Genomic DNA, 18366 nt, shown 5'->3' on the forward strand with positions numbered 1-18366 from the left:
CTGTAGCAAAATGCTGGAAGAAGGCAAGCCTCCCTGGCTGACATCCATCGTCATCTAGTAGTCATAGAAGCCCCTTACTGCTTGCTTTGATGCTTGATCGTAGTAATCCATGAACCGCCAAACGAACTATTATTTAATTCAATTACGTTTCCTCGGCTACACAGATTTCGCACAGCCTACTAAGAAGACCTTTTGCGATAGTTACTGGTAGACGAACTGACTGACTGATCACAGCCTACTGACTGCTGCTTGCTACCTTTGATTTTTTTTCTATTAGTCTTGCTGCTGTTGCTTGGCTTTCTTGCGGTGACTCTCTGATGATGGTGTGATGATGGCTTTTAAGGGCATATCAAGTGGCTCAGACTCAGACTACAGGGGGGTAGATAATTTTTATTGGCAAAGTGCGACAATTCCGATGCAAACACTTCGACTAAGTCAGACCTATGAAGTCTAAGCTGTGGTTTCCACGGTTCATTAAAAAAAAGTCTTACACGGGGGTTAATTTTTTCATTTCCATTGGTAGACAAGGGGAAAATGTGGGGAGGGGTAGGAATGTTTCTGCTTGTTCAATTGGTGTACTGATTATTCGAGCTTCATTTGCGAACCAATTTGGCGCAACGGATGCGTATCACGATCACCAGGGGGGCAACCGGAGACAAATTGATTGGAAATTAATTTCCAATCAAAGTGCAATTAGTGCAAGCACAAACTTTACGATCGACCAAGGAAAGCCAGCTGAGCGACTACTAATGTCTCTCAAATGGCGTTGCTACCCGTTCAACTTTAAGTAGAACTGCCAAGTTCCATGAACACGAAACGGTTCTTCCGTTTTGGGCGACTGCCCGGCTAGCAACTTCCACAAAGATTTTGTCAACAGATGGGCACAGCACGCATTCGACTCCATATCGTCGGGGTCTCCATCAGCTGAGATATCGACTCCGCGGACTCCAAATATGGATGACACGCGATACCTGATGGCTCGCTGAATGATGATGGACTCACCATTAAAAGGTAAAGTGCGTATTTAAGCTCCGTTAGTTGGTCCGCCGCCTACTTGGATTCACCTCGAGGAATTTACGGTGTGATTTTTTTCGTTCTTGCTTTCGTACTCAATCTGCCGCGATCACTACTAGTAAGTAGGCAGGCATAGATCGACTCGAATCGAATCGGTGCCTTACTATAACTTTATTCTAAGCTCCCTCGGACATTGTTGTTGGCTGGCTTGTTACGGCCACGCGCGACCTTCCGGAAATGGAATTCGTAGCCCAAGTGTACAATTGATCTAGCACACGATTCGGCTGGGGATCCGAGACTTTACCGGTTGGATGAAGTTTTTTTTTTTGAGACGTCCAGTAGGTAGTCAGCTAAGTCAGAAAATGGTGCCGGGTACTGAGTAAGCTTGAAATGCCCGTACAAGGAGTGGGAGGAGGGCTCGTTTGGATCGAAGCAACCCAATGTGTAGTTAGCCGCGTATAGTACTCATTTTGTATGGGGGTGGTGGTAGTTTAAGTGCAGATTTCTGGTCACTCCCATTCCATCGGATTAGTTCAAGGTTAGCGTAAATTGTTGACGGCGATCGCGACGCGATTCGACATGCTGTGGACGCAGAACAGAATAGAATATAGACTTTTTTTTTTGTTGTTGTAAAACCATTATTGTATCAACTCCCGGATGATCGTAACCTTTCAGTAGAAGAATATGGATTTCATTCCTGCTGAACTGCATGCATTTGGACTGAATGAGGATTTGATTGAGAGTTTCAATTGCATATTGCATATTAGACAAATTTTCTTTAGGGTTGTATGCCTCCACCAATGGATTTTTTGAACAATGAATGAAGTAGGGATATTATATAGAGTATAAGCTATCAAATGGCACAATTTTCTCCATTTTAGAAAACATGGCCTATTGAACCGTTTATCAAATATGGGCAGTACAGTAGAAATACTGACAACTTTTCAAAAATATAGGCAGGAGCAAGTGATGTCAGTTGAATCGATTGATTTTCAACGCCAAAAGACATACCCCTACTAAACACCTAATAACTTATTGGCGAAGTTACAATCTGCGACAAAGATATTCAGGGGAAAATTTCCTTCAATGAATAAATAAATTGGTAAAAAAACCATTACCAGGCTCGGTTCAAAAACCAAAATGATGTTGATTTTGCAGAACTATGTCTTCAATTGTCCCATAAAAACATAAAAGTTCAAATTTACTCATGTAAACCTAACTAAAAAAATCTGCAAAAAATCATTAATGAGTACTGAACCAAAACAAAGCTTTTGCGGGTTTGAGAAATTAAAAAAAATGACCCAAAATCGACTCAGTGTAATACAAAAGATTTTTTGAGTCTGTTGGCCATTTTTGACATAATCAAGTTGTTCCAAGTATTTTAGGAGATTTCCGTTTTGGTACCATGTTCAGTATTTTCTTTTTTATATCTTCATAATAGATATTGTCTGTGTTTGTTGGTATTTAGAAGGGAAATAAACAGTTTGTTTTGTTTTTCATATTTATATTTTCACGATTTTCACAGGTTTTTAACTCATTTTAAGTTTTCAGGTTAAAAGCTATCGATCTTCGTCTATAATTCTTTTTATTTTCATATTTCCCTTTCCTATCCTCTTTCTCTTTAAAATGAAAGTGCTAAGCTAAGCAAAATATTGTAAAAACAAAAAACGAGTTTGGCTCCTTAAAACCTGAATGTATGAGCCGTTTCAAATAAAGATTTATAAAAAAAAAAAGTTTTCAGGATCAGTTTTTTTTTTAAATTCTATATTTGGAACGGCTCATACCTTCAGGTTTTAAGGAGCCAAACTCATTATTGTTTCAATATTTTTTTTGCTAAGCTTAATACTTTTTGCTTAGTGAAAAAAAAGATAGAAAGGGATATGTAGAAAATGACCGATAGGAGTCTTATAAATTCATTCTGGCGACAAGATGAAACTTCCACGAACAGTTGTTGGGTCTGTATTCTGTCATAATGAATGTCTTCTATTCAACGTTTCAAAATTTGGTTCTCTTCAAGAAGTTGGTATGTGTGTTATGAAAAAAAAAGGATACATATTAAAAGTTTCAAAAAGGAAAACTTTTGTATTCAAACAATTTTTTATAATTTTCTTTTTTGAAATGATGATACAGCGAGTAGAGCTAATAAAAATTCAACACTCATAAAAACACCTTTTTCGGAAAAAATTGAGGTTTTATTTGAACACTATACGCAGGCAAATGTAATATCGATTGTAAATTTAAAAAAAATCATCCCTTTTTTCCTTTCTTTCTATTGAGTATCAAAAGGGACGTGGCCAGCGCCGTTATTGATGATAAAGATAGAGCATGGTTGGTGTGTAAATGGATTAAACCGATACTGCGTCATTTTTCACAAGCGAGCCAGGAGTCAATCAATTATTTTTATTTTTAAATCGTACTGAAAAGGGGAACAAACGTGGCCAACGATCAACAATGACATTATTTTCCTCAAACTTGCTTGATAATCGATCAGTTTGCTTATTATCCAACGTTGAAAAAATGTTATAAAATGAGTAATACGAATACTCATCCCGAGCAGACATTGATGCCTAAAGTGATAGCAGGTTGATACTAAAATGAGGTGTCAACAGCAAACTGAGAGCATGATTTGCTGTTAACTATTCTACGATAGCAAAATAAGGCATCGTTATGGTTTCGACTTTTTGAAATTTGATAGCATACAGATAGATGATAGCAATATTTAGTATCAAATTTATCAAACAGCAATGAAATGTAATATAAGGAAATTTTGTGGAACTTTTAACTTCTATGAAATTAAAAAACTGATAAAAAGCTCTCGATTTGGTAACAGTTGATATATCAATAGAATAACGAGGCATCATCAAGGTACAATTTTGTTTTTAAAGGTGACACGAAAGTTTCAAAAATATAAATACAATCCGAAGCAAAATATCATTTCTGATGGTAAAAGCATAAATAGTAGGGATAACAGTGTGTCAGTGCTTATTCGCTCACATTAAGTTAGTTTTATTTATTTACGTGTTATTTAGTTAAAACCACAATTTCAATGAAATCTCAGGAATGCTCCCCAGTGATTTTAAAAATAATTATTGAGATTTGTAGTTCTCATCCCATTTAGATAGTTTTCGTGAATAAATATTTTGTTAGCTTTAACTCGCCATTGGCAGACATTTGAGTTTAACTCGGTTTTCGAAAGTATTTTCCTCCAAGTATCATTTAATTCATATTGTATTGGAATATAATATCGTTGATATTTTCATAAATTTTTTTTATGAAATAATATTTCACGTTGTTTTTTAATACACAAGGGATTACCATCAGTATAGACATATCAATATGTTTTGAATCAATTTCTCATTCGAAATTTTGAGACTATAGGCCGGTTATAAAATATGATATAAAGGAAGTTCATAAATTGAAGGAATCCAAAGTTCATCGAAATCAAATAAAATTTTAAACAGTGACCCGCCTTCAATAACGCTGAAATATCACGCTAGTAAACTTGGTGGAATTTTCAAAATATTGATTTTTATCAAATTATCTTGACGTTTTGGCGTTTCAAGTAAGAGAATGCATCTTCAATATATCTCTTGCGTTTATGTTATTTTAATATTGCAAAGCTGACTAAAAACAGTTAGTAAAAATATTTCCGATTTTTTTTCAATTTATGTTTGAAAAATTGGTCTAGTTTTAGGTAGTAAAAATTCTTTCTTATATCTACACAATGTCAAGTGTGGAACTTATATAATTTAGGTATTAAAAAGTAAATATCAATAAAAAGAAATTTATTGTATTCATACACTCCGTTATGAAAAATATCTTTGTATACAACGAAATAAAATACTATCCAAATGTATTCCAATTTACTGGTAAAAAAATATTTAAACAACAGTTTTCAGCCATTTTTGTAATAGTAAACTGAAATAAACGCAGAAGAAACACTGAAGAAGCATCTTTTCACTTGAAATGTCATTCTTTTGAAATGAAAAAAAATCTTTATTTTGAAAAAAAAACCACCCAGTTGCTATTTCTGCGTATTTAGAGAAAGTTTACATTTTGTCTCAAAAAGTAATGATCCTGCTAGTAAACCAGAAAAATAATTGCTTCGTTAGATAGAAAGTCATTTTTGAATCGACATAAATCGGTCTAGGTAATTGTTTTATGAAAAATATATTTTTAACGATGTTCCCTTTTCCTCAAAGTATTATAAGACATATAGGTCCCTGTTACTGAGCCAACTGGGAAACCAAAAAAGAAAACAAACTATTTTTGTTTACGAATAGAGCGGCTTTAAGCAACGGAGAGAAAAAATAATCCATGACCCGTTTTAATATTGTTTCCGGTCAGTTTTCATTATTATCAGCGATAGCTGAGACCAACAGTCAGGATGCCGAAATTGAGGATCAGGTATGTAATTGAGAAATAGGATATCAACTGGATTTACCCCCCTAATTAATTCTTTTCCGTAGGCTCCATCGGTGTCTGGATTCAAAGATCAGACCATCAAACTGTAGAGCACTTTGGCTGAGGGCAAATACACCATTCAAGAAGATGGTCACACCGATTGGTTTTGCTAATCCCATCAGCTGAATTTGGGTCGTACCGCCAAGGTCTGGAACTTGGTACACTGCAAGCTAAAGGCAGATCATCTTGGTCATCTTAATTCGGTAATTGTGTGCAGAAATATTTTCATGCGGCTGACCGAAAGTAATCCGACTAAGAGTTACCAGTAGCTCCGGGACTACCAGCAGATAGCGAGGCGACGTGGAACCATTCATCATCGAGGTGACAATACTCTGATCAATCTCGGCCCAGAACTTAATGAACGATAGACCTGCGATTCGTTTCTGCATCTAGGTTAGTGCTGTTTTTAACTATTTCAAGAAATCCTTAGTTAATTTATAATCATAGTTTCAGATTTCCTGTGTCGAACATACCCATCAGCGATAGAGACTATTCATTCAGAACCTTCTTATTGAAAATCGTCGAAATACAGGAATGCATTCGAATTTTACTGGAAACCGTTGACTCGTTCGGAGGTAGTTTCCCTGGTGATAGGTATGTCATACACGGTATTTGCGATACCAATAATTAAGTTCTCTTAACATATTGCGGACCAACTAAGAGATATTTCGTTTTTTTCGTTTGACGCGTGTGTGCTTTACTGATAAGCATTTTATATAGAAACTTTATTCTTAGACACCAAATTTGTGGAATTTGGTCCAGTGGTTTCTGAGAGAGAATGCCAAACTTTGGTGTTTTCGAGCTCATATTTCTTTGCAGTCCTTAATGTGTTTAGATAAAACTTACTTGTATAAATTAAGGCGTTATGACGTGTTAGGTAGGGCAGATTGGCCACAATGTTTTACGAATAGCTTCTCAGTGAAAGATTTTATGTAGAAAAAGGTAAAACATATTTGAAGACAAACTGTGTACATACATAAATATACAATTTATTAAATGTTTTCTTCATTTGCAGGTCACCAATCTGCCTCATATTGGTGGATCGATCTTTTCGGAAACAGGTGGCCCTAGTTAGTAAACCCAGTGCAAAGCGGGAGCTGGCGAATGAGCGATGCCATCATCAGTCAAAACGGATCCTGTCTTCCTCTATTTATACGTACTACAAAAATTTGGAATAGGCAAGTGGTTTTTAAGCATTGTGTATAACAATTCTCACTTATCATATTGACGAACGTTGACCAAAGTGAAGTTTGTTAATAAAAATATGTTTAAAGTTGAAATTGAAAAACTAATTTGGAAGAATTATTTATTAGTCATTTTTCAAGGTTTAGATTTTGCAAACTGAATTTTAAATCTATAAAAATTAATAAACATTGTAGTTTAGTGTAGAACCAGGAGTTAAACTACCTAGAAAAAAAGAAACATCAACAATGTAAGTATATATGTATTCTGAATTTAATTTCTTCTATAACATTTGTTCTAAAAATTAATAAAAGTTTTGGTTTATTTGCTGCTTGTACTGATACTTTTCAAGAACAAGTATTTTTTCCTCATTTAGCTTTAAAAGAAATTTATAACGCCTTTGGGTAGGCAACGGATATTGTGGGATAATATTTAGCATTCATCAAGCATAAACAATGCGTTATCTGTATATTTTATTTTAATGCAATATTCTTGCAAATTTTTAAGATTGTAATGTAACACAAATTCAAGTGTTTAATTGAAGGGAATTTCAAAAGAATATTTTTGTGGCGAATCAACAAAAATATGTAGATTTACCCAGGCACAAACTACAGGCACAAATCCGGTTTAAAAATTTAGGTTCAGCATTTCACTGAAGTTCGTTCAATATAATTATTTGTTGTTTGTGGATGACTGTTTAAGTTGTATGTAATCATATTGAAGTTGTAAATCTAGACAGTTTTGGTATTTAATTTCCAAAGAAATGATAAAGTTGATTAAAGTTTGTTTTTTCAATGAATGTATTGATTTGAAAATCTTCTATCAAGAAATAAAGGTACTATTGACTAAAATACTTTTTTCAGATTACCCTAGCCAAATAAAAAATAGTATTGTCTTTATCGATACGCTGTAAATTACTCTCACGTTGCATAACTGAAGGCGATTCTGGTTACTCGAAAAAACTTTAAGAACAATAAGATTGAATGTTGCTATCACGCCCTGATCAGCAAATTCGTTCTCATTTCGGTTAACTTAAGGTAGAAAACAGCAAAAATAAAAGCGCAATTTTCAAAAATGGATAACAAATTTATACCTTGTTTTGCTGTAGTTTTTTATATGTTTTGAAAGCAAAATGATGCCAAATTTTGCTAGCAGGCAGATTTATGCGATACCTTATATTGGCATCATTGTGCTCTCCAAGCTCTCGGAAAACGAGGTGTAGTTAGGGTCTCAGTTTTAGCAAAATTAGGCATCACTTTGCTAACCAAGTATGAAAATATTTGCTCTCATTTTTGCTGTGTACCACCTTATGTCAAGCAAAATGAGAGCAAGTTCGGCTCTCAGGGCGTGATAGCAAAATTTGCTATAATTTTGCCATAAAAGTCTGCTCGGGATTAAGTGCAAATAAGTTGAAAGTAAAAGCAACGCTGTTGAATAATTTGCGGAGGCCATCAAGATTGAAGTGAAAAACCCGATTTAATACACTTAACAGTGGATTGGAGGCTTTCCTACAGAGTATAAATTATCTTTGAAAACATATGACACAATGATGGGTTTATTATTTCTGAATTATAAATGATTTATCTATAAAAAAGATAACGATTAAAGAAATTCGAAAGCAAAAATAATCAAACTCAATATTAAAAAAAGGTGGCCAGTACGTTTTTTGGGGATAATTGAACTGATAATTAACAAGCTCATTTACACTCAAAATATTTCAAACTGTTTAAGTTTGAGAGCCACATTACTCGACACTCACTAGTGGTCTAGGGGTTAGCCTCCCCATCCCCCCTCCCCATTTCATGTTAGATGACGTAGGATCGATTCTCGGCTATTTGATGAACTTTTTGTCAAATTTTCGATCGCCTACGTAATTAATTTAGCGATTGCTGGCTACTGCTGCTGAGCAAATCGCTACCTTTTTTGGAGCCGACATAAGCATTATATTTACTATGGAATAGAAAAATTTTAAGCAATTTTGTTTTTTTTTTGGTTTTGAAATATGCCCTACAGGAAAAAAAATTCAATTTTTTGATACTAAATTCATCAAAATCGTGAAACCTAGAATAGGAGTTAATGTGGTAAAAACGTTTTTATGGAACATACAAATTGACGGACATCATCGTAACTCGTCGAGCTGAGTCGATTGGTACCTATAAAGTGGGGTCTTGGACCCTTAATTAATGATATCCCCAACTGACCGTTCGCTATGCCTTTCTGTAAGAAAGCCAAAAAACATAGCATGTATAAAAATCTGATATTTTTTAAATTTACGAGCTATGAAATAATTTATTTATAATAAATTCAGCATTGAAGTTCCGTTGAGAAGGCAACATGAAATAAAAATGAAATTTTAAGCGAGTCGTGAGGATCATGTTCACAATTTCACAGCTTGGAAATGGAAAGTGGGTCGAGAGGACAGCCTGAACGTATCGATAGTAATTTCAAGCGAGATGAGAGGACAACTTGAAATTGACAGGCGAGTTAGAGAACAGCCTGATCGTATCGATAAAAATTAACTCTAGTTTAGAGGACAGCTAGAAATTGAAGAGCGAGTTTAGGGGACAGCCTGAAAGTGTCAATAGAAATTTCAAGCGAGTTGAGAAGACAGCTTGAAATTGAAAGGCGAGTTGAGAGGACAGCCTGAAGGTATCGATGGAAAATTCTACCAAGTTGAGAGGACAGCTTAAAATTGAAAGGCGAGTCGAGAGGACAGCAGGTCGCAGTGGACTCTCTCCCGAACAAGAAAGAATGGATAAAAATTTTAAGGGAATTTAGAGAAAAGCTTGAAATGAATTAGGAGAACAGTTGAAGTACTTTATCTAATAGCAAACCAAGCGGATCGGTAGGACAGCTTGACAAAAGAATAATTGAAAACTAAGCGGGACAGCTGAGAACGATTTTATTTCAAGTGGAGGATCTTGAGGATGGAAATTCATCCCATGTGGTTTTTTCCGGTAGATTTTATCGAAAGCTGTTGACCTGTATATTGCGATTTAATCATATTATTGATGCAGTTGAAATCCAAAGTTTTCACGCCGGAGGTTGATAATTTTGTTAACCAGATAACTTTGTTGATAAAGATTTTTAAATTAATTCAACAAACATCTCGACACCCTTGCTTTTGCTCTGTTACCGACACTTGGATCATGTTTGATAGACGTCTGGTCAACATGATATATCATCAGAAAATGTCGCCGTCGCTGATACTAACAAAAACTCCGGTTCAAGGGTTCAGTAGCAATAGTCGGAATTCACGTTAAAATTAGGTCTAACGTTGGAATATTATCTTCATATTAACTGCCCGCAGTTTCGTGATATGCTATTAAAACGGGAAAATGAAAAGAAGAAATTTGAAATATTGGTCTTCGGAATTCTGATCAGAGTTCAAATGAGTACACGCTCATTTAAATTAAACCAATTTTGGTTGAAATGTAACCATTTTATGGGTTTTTGCGCCAAACTGACAATGACTGGTTATTTTTAAACGATTTTTTTTAAAAACATTTGAACCATTTCTGAAATTCTGGATCACTTACCATAAAAAGTTAAAAATTCGAACTTTTATTTCATGTTCGCCATTTTGTGTTGCAATGTTACTCGTCTTCTGGAGAAATATGATCGCAGAAGAAAAAGTAGCAGTAATGACGGTTTTAAGGTGGGCTTCTTAAGGATGATTTAACTACCAGCCTTCAACATGCCGCATGAAATAGTTCCGATGAGAAAACCAACCAAATTTGAACTAATTCAGTGCCCTCGTGACACAAGTTTTCTTACGACACAACGCGATGCCAAAAGCAAACTGTCAAAACATTTGTTCCGGATTTCCAGACCAAGTTTGGTCCGATTACAGACTAAAATTGGTCAGAACCCCAGACGGTTTCCGGACCATAATAGGTTAGTTTTCTGAATCTAAATTTATTATTGCTGCCATCGTCAATCTACTACTCGGATTTATCAAAAGGTTCAAGTTTTTCGGAATAAATTTATATTATTTAACATGTACATAACACTTAACATTTATAAAAATATAAATTATCACATTTTTCGGCAGGCTAACACCCTCGCTTTACCTCGAAGAATCTGGAATGGTTTACCGATGCTCGACCCAAGTGTAAAAATAAAGTTATGACATTCAAAATTGCTTTGATTGAAACAGCGATGGAACAGTTTGAAACAAGACGACGCGCCTCAAAAATTGTGTCTCACTCCGGACAAGAAAAACTGACCGAAATCAAACCATATCTGGACCGATTTGAACTGTCAGATTTTGTCTTCGAAACTGCTTTTAGCAGCAGGGAAATGTTCCAGAAAATCGGACGTTTCTGAACTGACAAGCTTTCTTTTGGCAGTAATCGGTTCTTTTGTGAGAAACGCTCCGATCCGGGGAGAAGTAAACATTAAGTAAACAAATGAATAATAATAATGAAAATGAATAATGATTAAGAGTGCAGGCAGAGTTGCCAAATGATTTTCAGAAAAGTCTGAAAAAATGTCTGGTAAAGGGTTAGCAAACTCTGAAAGTGGTGGCATTTTTTTCGGTCGCCAGATTCAATATTGCAGAAAAGCTCAAATCGTATAAACATCAAATATTGCTGGCAATATCAATGCCAATGCTTGTACGTGCTCTGCTTAGTTCTCTGTTCCACATGTTTCTTCGTAGCATTTCTCATTTATAATATATTTCAAACATTTTAAATCTAAATTATAATCATTTCCTGCCATTTACCATGAAAATTTTGAGTTTTGATAGTTTTGTAGAACAATTTATGTTTCAACCCAAAAGTCTGAAATCGTCTGGGAGAAATGTCAAAAGTCTGGAAGTCTGAAAACTTGAAAAGTTGTTTGACAAAAGTCCAAATAGTCTGGAAAATCCAGACAAAATCTGGAAGGTTGACATCACTGAGTGCAGGTAGCTTTTGCACGAGAGCGTGTGCCTTTATAGAAGAATGAAAGTAGAAAGAGAGTTCAGTGATGTCAGTTTACGAGAAGAGCTTAAAAAGATAGTATGATTTTGGAAAACGGCGTTGAGTTGGTAATTTGAACTTAATATTTGAACTGGATGTAGATAGAAAATGAAACAGAACTGAACTCGATCAGACATGACAAAGGCGTAGTGAACCCAACAAACAATTTATTACTGAAAAAGCTCTGAAAAAATATTGTAATTCAGTTTTCAGCAATCTGACTGAAAGAAGGACTGAATTGGAGAAGTTATTCAGCGAACGTCATTAATGTCAATTGATTGATCAACCAAAAAAACAGAAAACAAAAATAAGACCAATATGTCTGTGCGATGTTTAGCACCCATTTTTCACCTTCTGTGATGTTTTTTTTTTTTTGCTGCAACTATCCCGAACTTTCAACCTCCGGCTTGTTGGTCGCATGCCGCAGTACGCAGACTCAATTATGAAGTCTGCGGTGCGATGAAAATTTGTCGATCTCAAGCGACCAAAATGCCTCTCAATTTTGAGCATCAAAAATTCAATTCGTGTGAGAACACACTCTTCCTTTCAAAATCAAGCTGAATAGGAAATTATTTGAAAATGGCATCAAATCAGGAAAACAAAAATTCTCCTCCAATTTCAATCTAGCCGCCAACATGCATGGCAGCTTTACCACATTCATAGTCTGTACAATTTCAATGGTAGCAAATGGTTGAACAAAGGCTGAAAAAGTGTGTTAGAAACAATTCATCAACTTCTCCCATTGGAAGCACTAAGACTCCCTTAAGCGCTGAAACATGGTTTCAGTTTGTCTTTATTCAGCCAGTTAGCTGAAACAGCAATTACGCTTTAGCTTAGCCTTTCTTCAGCAAATTACCGTTCTTAAACAGCCAAAATGTTTGTTGGGAAGTCTCCTTCAGGTTATGATGTAATTTTCTATATGTCTGTGATGTGAAAATGATTGTTAGTGCGTGAAACAAAAATGAGGCTTATGGTTGTACAAAATGGCGGTACGGTTTGGGGAATCTGAACGGATTCAGGTAAAAAAAAGAATAATTTTCTTTTATTGATGATGTTTCAATAAATAATTAGAAAGGAATGAGGATGACACAATTATCTGAATTCGGAATGTATATATTCCCTTGAACCATGACATATCGAAAGAAATATTCTGATTGGCGGTACAAAAAGTGTTTACCATGCAAAACATCTTGATAGGAATATAATGTCCCTAAAGGTTGTTAGAGAGTTGTTTAAGTTCTGGTTTACTTAACTAGGCTAAAAAAGTCACTAAAAGGTAAATAAAAATACTAATGACTTGAATATGAAACTCCAAATAGTGTTATGAAAGTCCCTATAGAGTAATTCAAGTTTTGGTGCAGTTAAATTTTGGCTAAACTAAAAGAATTTTCATTAGGGTGATAAAGTCTCTAAAGTCTCTCTAAGAAATATTGATTTTACAAGAAAATCCCAACAGAGAAATGTAATAAGGATTAGTGAAGTTCTGATTAAATTCAACTTTGATTAGAAAAATCAGTCTCGATAGGGCGATCAAATCCCAAAAGTGTTAATCAATAACAAATCAATGGAAAATTAATGTCCCTAGAGGGTTATATTAATTCAGATATTATTTTAATTTCGTTCAAAAACAGTCATTAAAAGGTTAAAAAACATTTAAAAAAAACCAATGACATGAACAATGTAGTCCTAATAGGGTTCTAATGGTGGTAACTTTGGTAAAAAAAGTCCCATTAGGATGATCAAAAATTTATCGATTGTAATCAATGACCAAATATGCTAAAAAAGAGTCCCTTAAGGGTGGTAAAGTCCCTAAAGAGTTAACCAAAAACTCATCAATGAAAAAAAAAAAAATGAAGTAATGAAAAAAAGAAGGAAACCCTGCAGAGTAATTCAAGTTTTGGTGTAGTTCAACTTTGGCTAAAAAAAATCCCGTTAGGGTGATATAGTCCCTAAAGGGTTAATCGAAAACTAATACATTGAAAATTAAGATTTCAATAGGGTAACGAAAGTCTTTAGGGATTTATATAAGTTCTGGTTTTATTTAAATTAGGTTAAAAAAGTCACTAAAAGATAAATTTAGGCTCACTGTCTTCTAAGGTATTGAACAAATCCTATTCTGATGATAGACTCATAAAAGAGTGAACTCAAAAGCTAGTTCCAAAAGGGTGATGGAGTACCATAAAAGTGAATCGATTTATTCCTTTATCTATCTTAAGTTATGTTGATAAACAATTATTAAAGATCATTTTTATTCCTGACGAGTTCATTAAAATTTTAAGGGCTTACAACAGTATGAATAGATGTTCCTAAATGGTGTAAAAGAAAATTAATTTGATGTAGATAGGAATTGAAACGGGACTAAACTCAATCAGACACGACATTAATATCAGTCCCTTGATAAAATGCATGACAGAATCCTACTGTTTTATTTATTTAATCATAAGTTTGTTTATTAAGGCATTTTTTTCCATAAAGTTTCACTCGACGCGTTCCTTGATTATTCAATGTTAGTAGAAGAGAGAGTTAGATACATCTGTAAAGATTGTTTTAATACTTTTTGTAGGAAGTAATAAAAATGTAATAGTTGGATCAAAAAACTAAAACATTCAAGATATTTATCTGCAATCTTTCTAAACGTACACCATCCTATTGAGAAAAAAAAACGAGAAAAAAGGTCATAATTTCAAGCCATGAAAATAAAACTTTGTTTTTTTCATTGTTTGTATCTTAGATATTTTTCCTAGTGAGTTCGAAATAAATTATGGATAATCCCAATCGATTCGTTCATCAATCGGAACAGATTTTTCTCGTTTGCAATTTAAAAAAAAATCGACACATTTCCTATGTGCCACACATGTGGCGCACAGCAGTAATTGTGCAATACTTCGCCAAACCAATAATATAATATGTCATATCGCCAAGCTGTGACACATGCTGAAGAAATGGCTGATGGGGATATGATGTAATAAAAAAAAGTGTCATTATCGGGAATATCCACATTGATAAACATACAGGCTGTGACAGGAATTTCAATCACATCCGCCAAGCCACAACACCACAACTCGAATCGCATCGAATCCAATGAAAGGAAACGAAACGATCGACATAAAATTTGCATAGCCAATTTCGCGCTGCTACCCCAAACATCCCGAACACATTTGAGGACGTTTGAAAACCAACGATGGTGGTTTCAAACGTTCAACATCTTTCCTGAATGATTAATTTTTCTTTTTGTTCAACTCAAACGATATGTTGTGAATTCCAGTCGCGCTTATTTCGACTTTTGATTCTTATCGACAAAAATTCTTTCTCGGATTTTGAAAATGGAACTGATTTGATGAATGTCGAACTTTATTAAATCGACGCACTTAAGTCAAGAAGGAATGACGCGTGACAATATACCTAATCTTATTGAAGCCGATTGAAGTAGGCTTTTCAGATAGTATCCATCACGTTTTCGGCTCGTTCGACGAATGTGTGGTCCACAGCCTACTGATTGAAAAATCGAAACAAACAATCGTTTTAACGCCTGAATCATTTCATGACATGGTATTTATTGAAAACAAACTTTACACCACTCGACATTGATTGAGGCAGACTCTAGGACATAAATTACAGAATTTCCAACTAATATATCCTTTTAGCTCGAAGGAGCTTTCACCCCTCTTATGTAAAACGGCAATGTTTATGACACATAAAGCCTCCCGATTTGCGGTAGGTCTACTTATTTTGATTAGTCGTTTACGGTGCATTTCGCGACTTAAATGTGACTTTACACGAACAGCCGAGCATTTCTCAAATGTGTCTCAGGTTAACACTCGCCGCCAACTTTGACGACGCAAAAAGACCGACCGACGACGTTTGGAACAAATTCTTTAGCGCTTATGGTTCAAAAACCTTAGCAGGGCAAAGCATGGGTGTTCCTAAGACAAGATTTATTCTCACCGTCGTCGTCAGCTGTCCACGATCTCTTGACAGAGTCATTTGATTCTTTTCCTTTGATTTACGAATACGAATGCGAAGGCTTGGTCGATTCAACGTTTTCTTTATGGCCTTTATGGCTAGATTGAAAATTAATGTTTCGTTTGCGGTTTTCCGAAATCTTGCCTCTCATAATTGGGAAAGCCCAATCGATGGAAGTACTTTTTTGAACCCAACCAACTTTCACTTTATATCGATTTTCATTCCGATGGGTTTTGCAAAACCATACGGCTAATTTATTTTTTTCATCCTCCGCACCACACAATGGCGATCCTATTAGAAAATCATGTACGAGCTCATCAATCGCACGCTGCGCCAGAGTCAGCAGAGAAGGAAAGATCATAAGGGGTCGAACTCCACCTCGGTCAGCTGCTCAATGTGAGGGAAAATGAACGAGAGGGTTAGTCACCGCGAAAAAGTGAAGCAATTATCGACCAAAACCGCAAATAGGCGTTCGTTTGGCTTACCTGGAAGAAAAAAAGAAGGAAAAAAGAAATTACAGTCATAAATATATTTTTGCCAAGACGAGATTTCTCCCAAATAAACAACGGCCCGTAACGTTCCGATTGAGAATAGGCGAAGGTACAACAGAAAACAGACAGAGGACCGATGTGTGGTCAAAGTTCAAACTTGCAGCAGAGTTGCAACCGAGTGTTCAGAAGACCAGCCATTGTTTTGCGCTTGCTTTGGCTATTCAACGTTGGTGGCGCTGCCAAACTGTGTTGCATATCCTAGTAGGCGGTTGGGTTCAAACTGGTCATCGCGATTCGATGACTACCTACCTACTAAAAAGAAACACAGCTATAGACAGTGATCACCTCTGGATCGAAAGGGGTGAAGCGTAAATGTGAGGGGAGCTGATCCGGGAGATCAGATTTGCGGGAAAACAATTTTCGAATTTCATGCGAACCAAACATTTGTTTGGGGTGATCGTTGAGACCGCGATTTCCAACTTTTTTTAAAACAGTAAATTTTGGTATCTCAATATGGTTTGAAAGCATTTTGTATGTCGAAGGTACAAAATGCATCGTCAGGAGACACTCTGGAAGTTAATTTGAACGTTTTTGGGATGTTTTCGGCGATTTCATTCAAATATGTGATTCAAAAACGATTTTTATCACAAAATTAGACGTTTCGACTTATACTAAACCTTTATTTCAAAAAAAAAATCTAATAATAGTGTAGAAAGTGTAAACAAAAAATTGTTTGAACATTGTACATTTATGTTTCATGATAAATATGACTCCGTAGCGTTAAACATTATAGTTTTAAACCAGATTCTATTTTTGTGTTTTTGCTATGATGTTTCGTTTTTTTTTGTCCAGGTGTTTCGAAAGTCCATGAAGAAATTGTAACAATAAAATAAAAATGTGTTCCAATTCAAATATAACATTTTTAAGTAATGAAATTTAATGAAAATGTGTTTTAAAATGTTTAAAAACTTTATTTACACAGAAAAATTAAAATAAACGACCCCAAATGATACAAAATCGACAAAAACTTAAAAAAAATTACAAAAATGACAGAAAAGATAAAAATGAATAAAAAAATTACAAAAATGACAAAAATGACAAAAATCACAAAAATCACAAAAATGACAAAAATGACAAAAATGACAAAAATGACAAAAATGACAAAAATGACAAAAATGACAAAAATGACAAAAATGACAAAAATGACAAAAATGACAAAAATGACAAAAATGACAAAAATGACAAAAATGACAAAAATGACAAAAATGACAAAAATGACAAAAATGACAAAAATGACAAAAATGACAAAAATGACAAAAATGACAAAAATGACAAAAATGACAAATATGACAAAAATGACAAAAATGACAAAAATGACAAAAATGACAAAAATGACAAAAATGACAAATATGACAAAAATGGCAAAAATGACAAAAATAACAAGAATGACAATTGGACCTTTTAAGATTATTTTGACAATTTCGACAGTTATGCCAATTTTGATAATTTTAGAAATCTATTGACAAATTTGATAATTTTGTCAATTTTGACAATTTTGACATATTTGACAATTTTGACAATTTTGACAATTTTGACAATTTTGACAATTTTGACAATTTTGACAATTTTGACAATTTTGACAATTTTGACAATTTTGACAATTTTGACAATTTTGACAATTTTGACAATTTTGACAATTTTGACAATTTTGACAATTTTGACAATTTTGACAATTTTGACAATTTTGACAATTTTGACAATTTTGACAATTTTGACAATTTTGACAATTTTGACAATTTTGACAATTTTGACAATTTTGACAAGTTTGACAATTTTGACAATTTTGACAATTTTGACAATTTTGACAATTTTGACAATTTTGACAATTTTGACAATTTTGAAAATTATGACAATTTTGACAATTTTGACAATTTTGACAATTTTGACAATTTTGACAATTTTGACAATTTTGACAATTTTGACAATTTTGACAATTTTGACAATTTTGACAATTTTGACAATTTTGACAATTTTGACAATTTTGACAATTTTGACAATTTTGACAATTTTGACAATTTTGACAATTTTGACAATTTTGACAATTTTGACAATTTTGACAATTTTGACAATTTTGACAATTTTGACAATTTTGACAATTTTGACAATTTTGACAATTTTGACAATTTTGACAATTTTGACAATTTTGACAATTTTGACAATTTTGACAATTTTGACAATTTTGACAATGTGGACAATTTTGACAATTTTGACAATTTTGACAATTT

Source organism: Uranotaenia lowii, chromosome 3, assembly GCF_029784155.1.
Source record: "Uranotaenia lowii strain MFRU-FL chromosome 3, ASM2978415v1, whole genome shotgun sequence".
NCBI classification, from domain to species: domain Eukaryota; kingdom Metazoa; phylum Arthropoda; class Insecta; order Diptera; family Culicidae; genus Uranotaenia; species Uranotaenia lowii.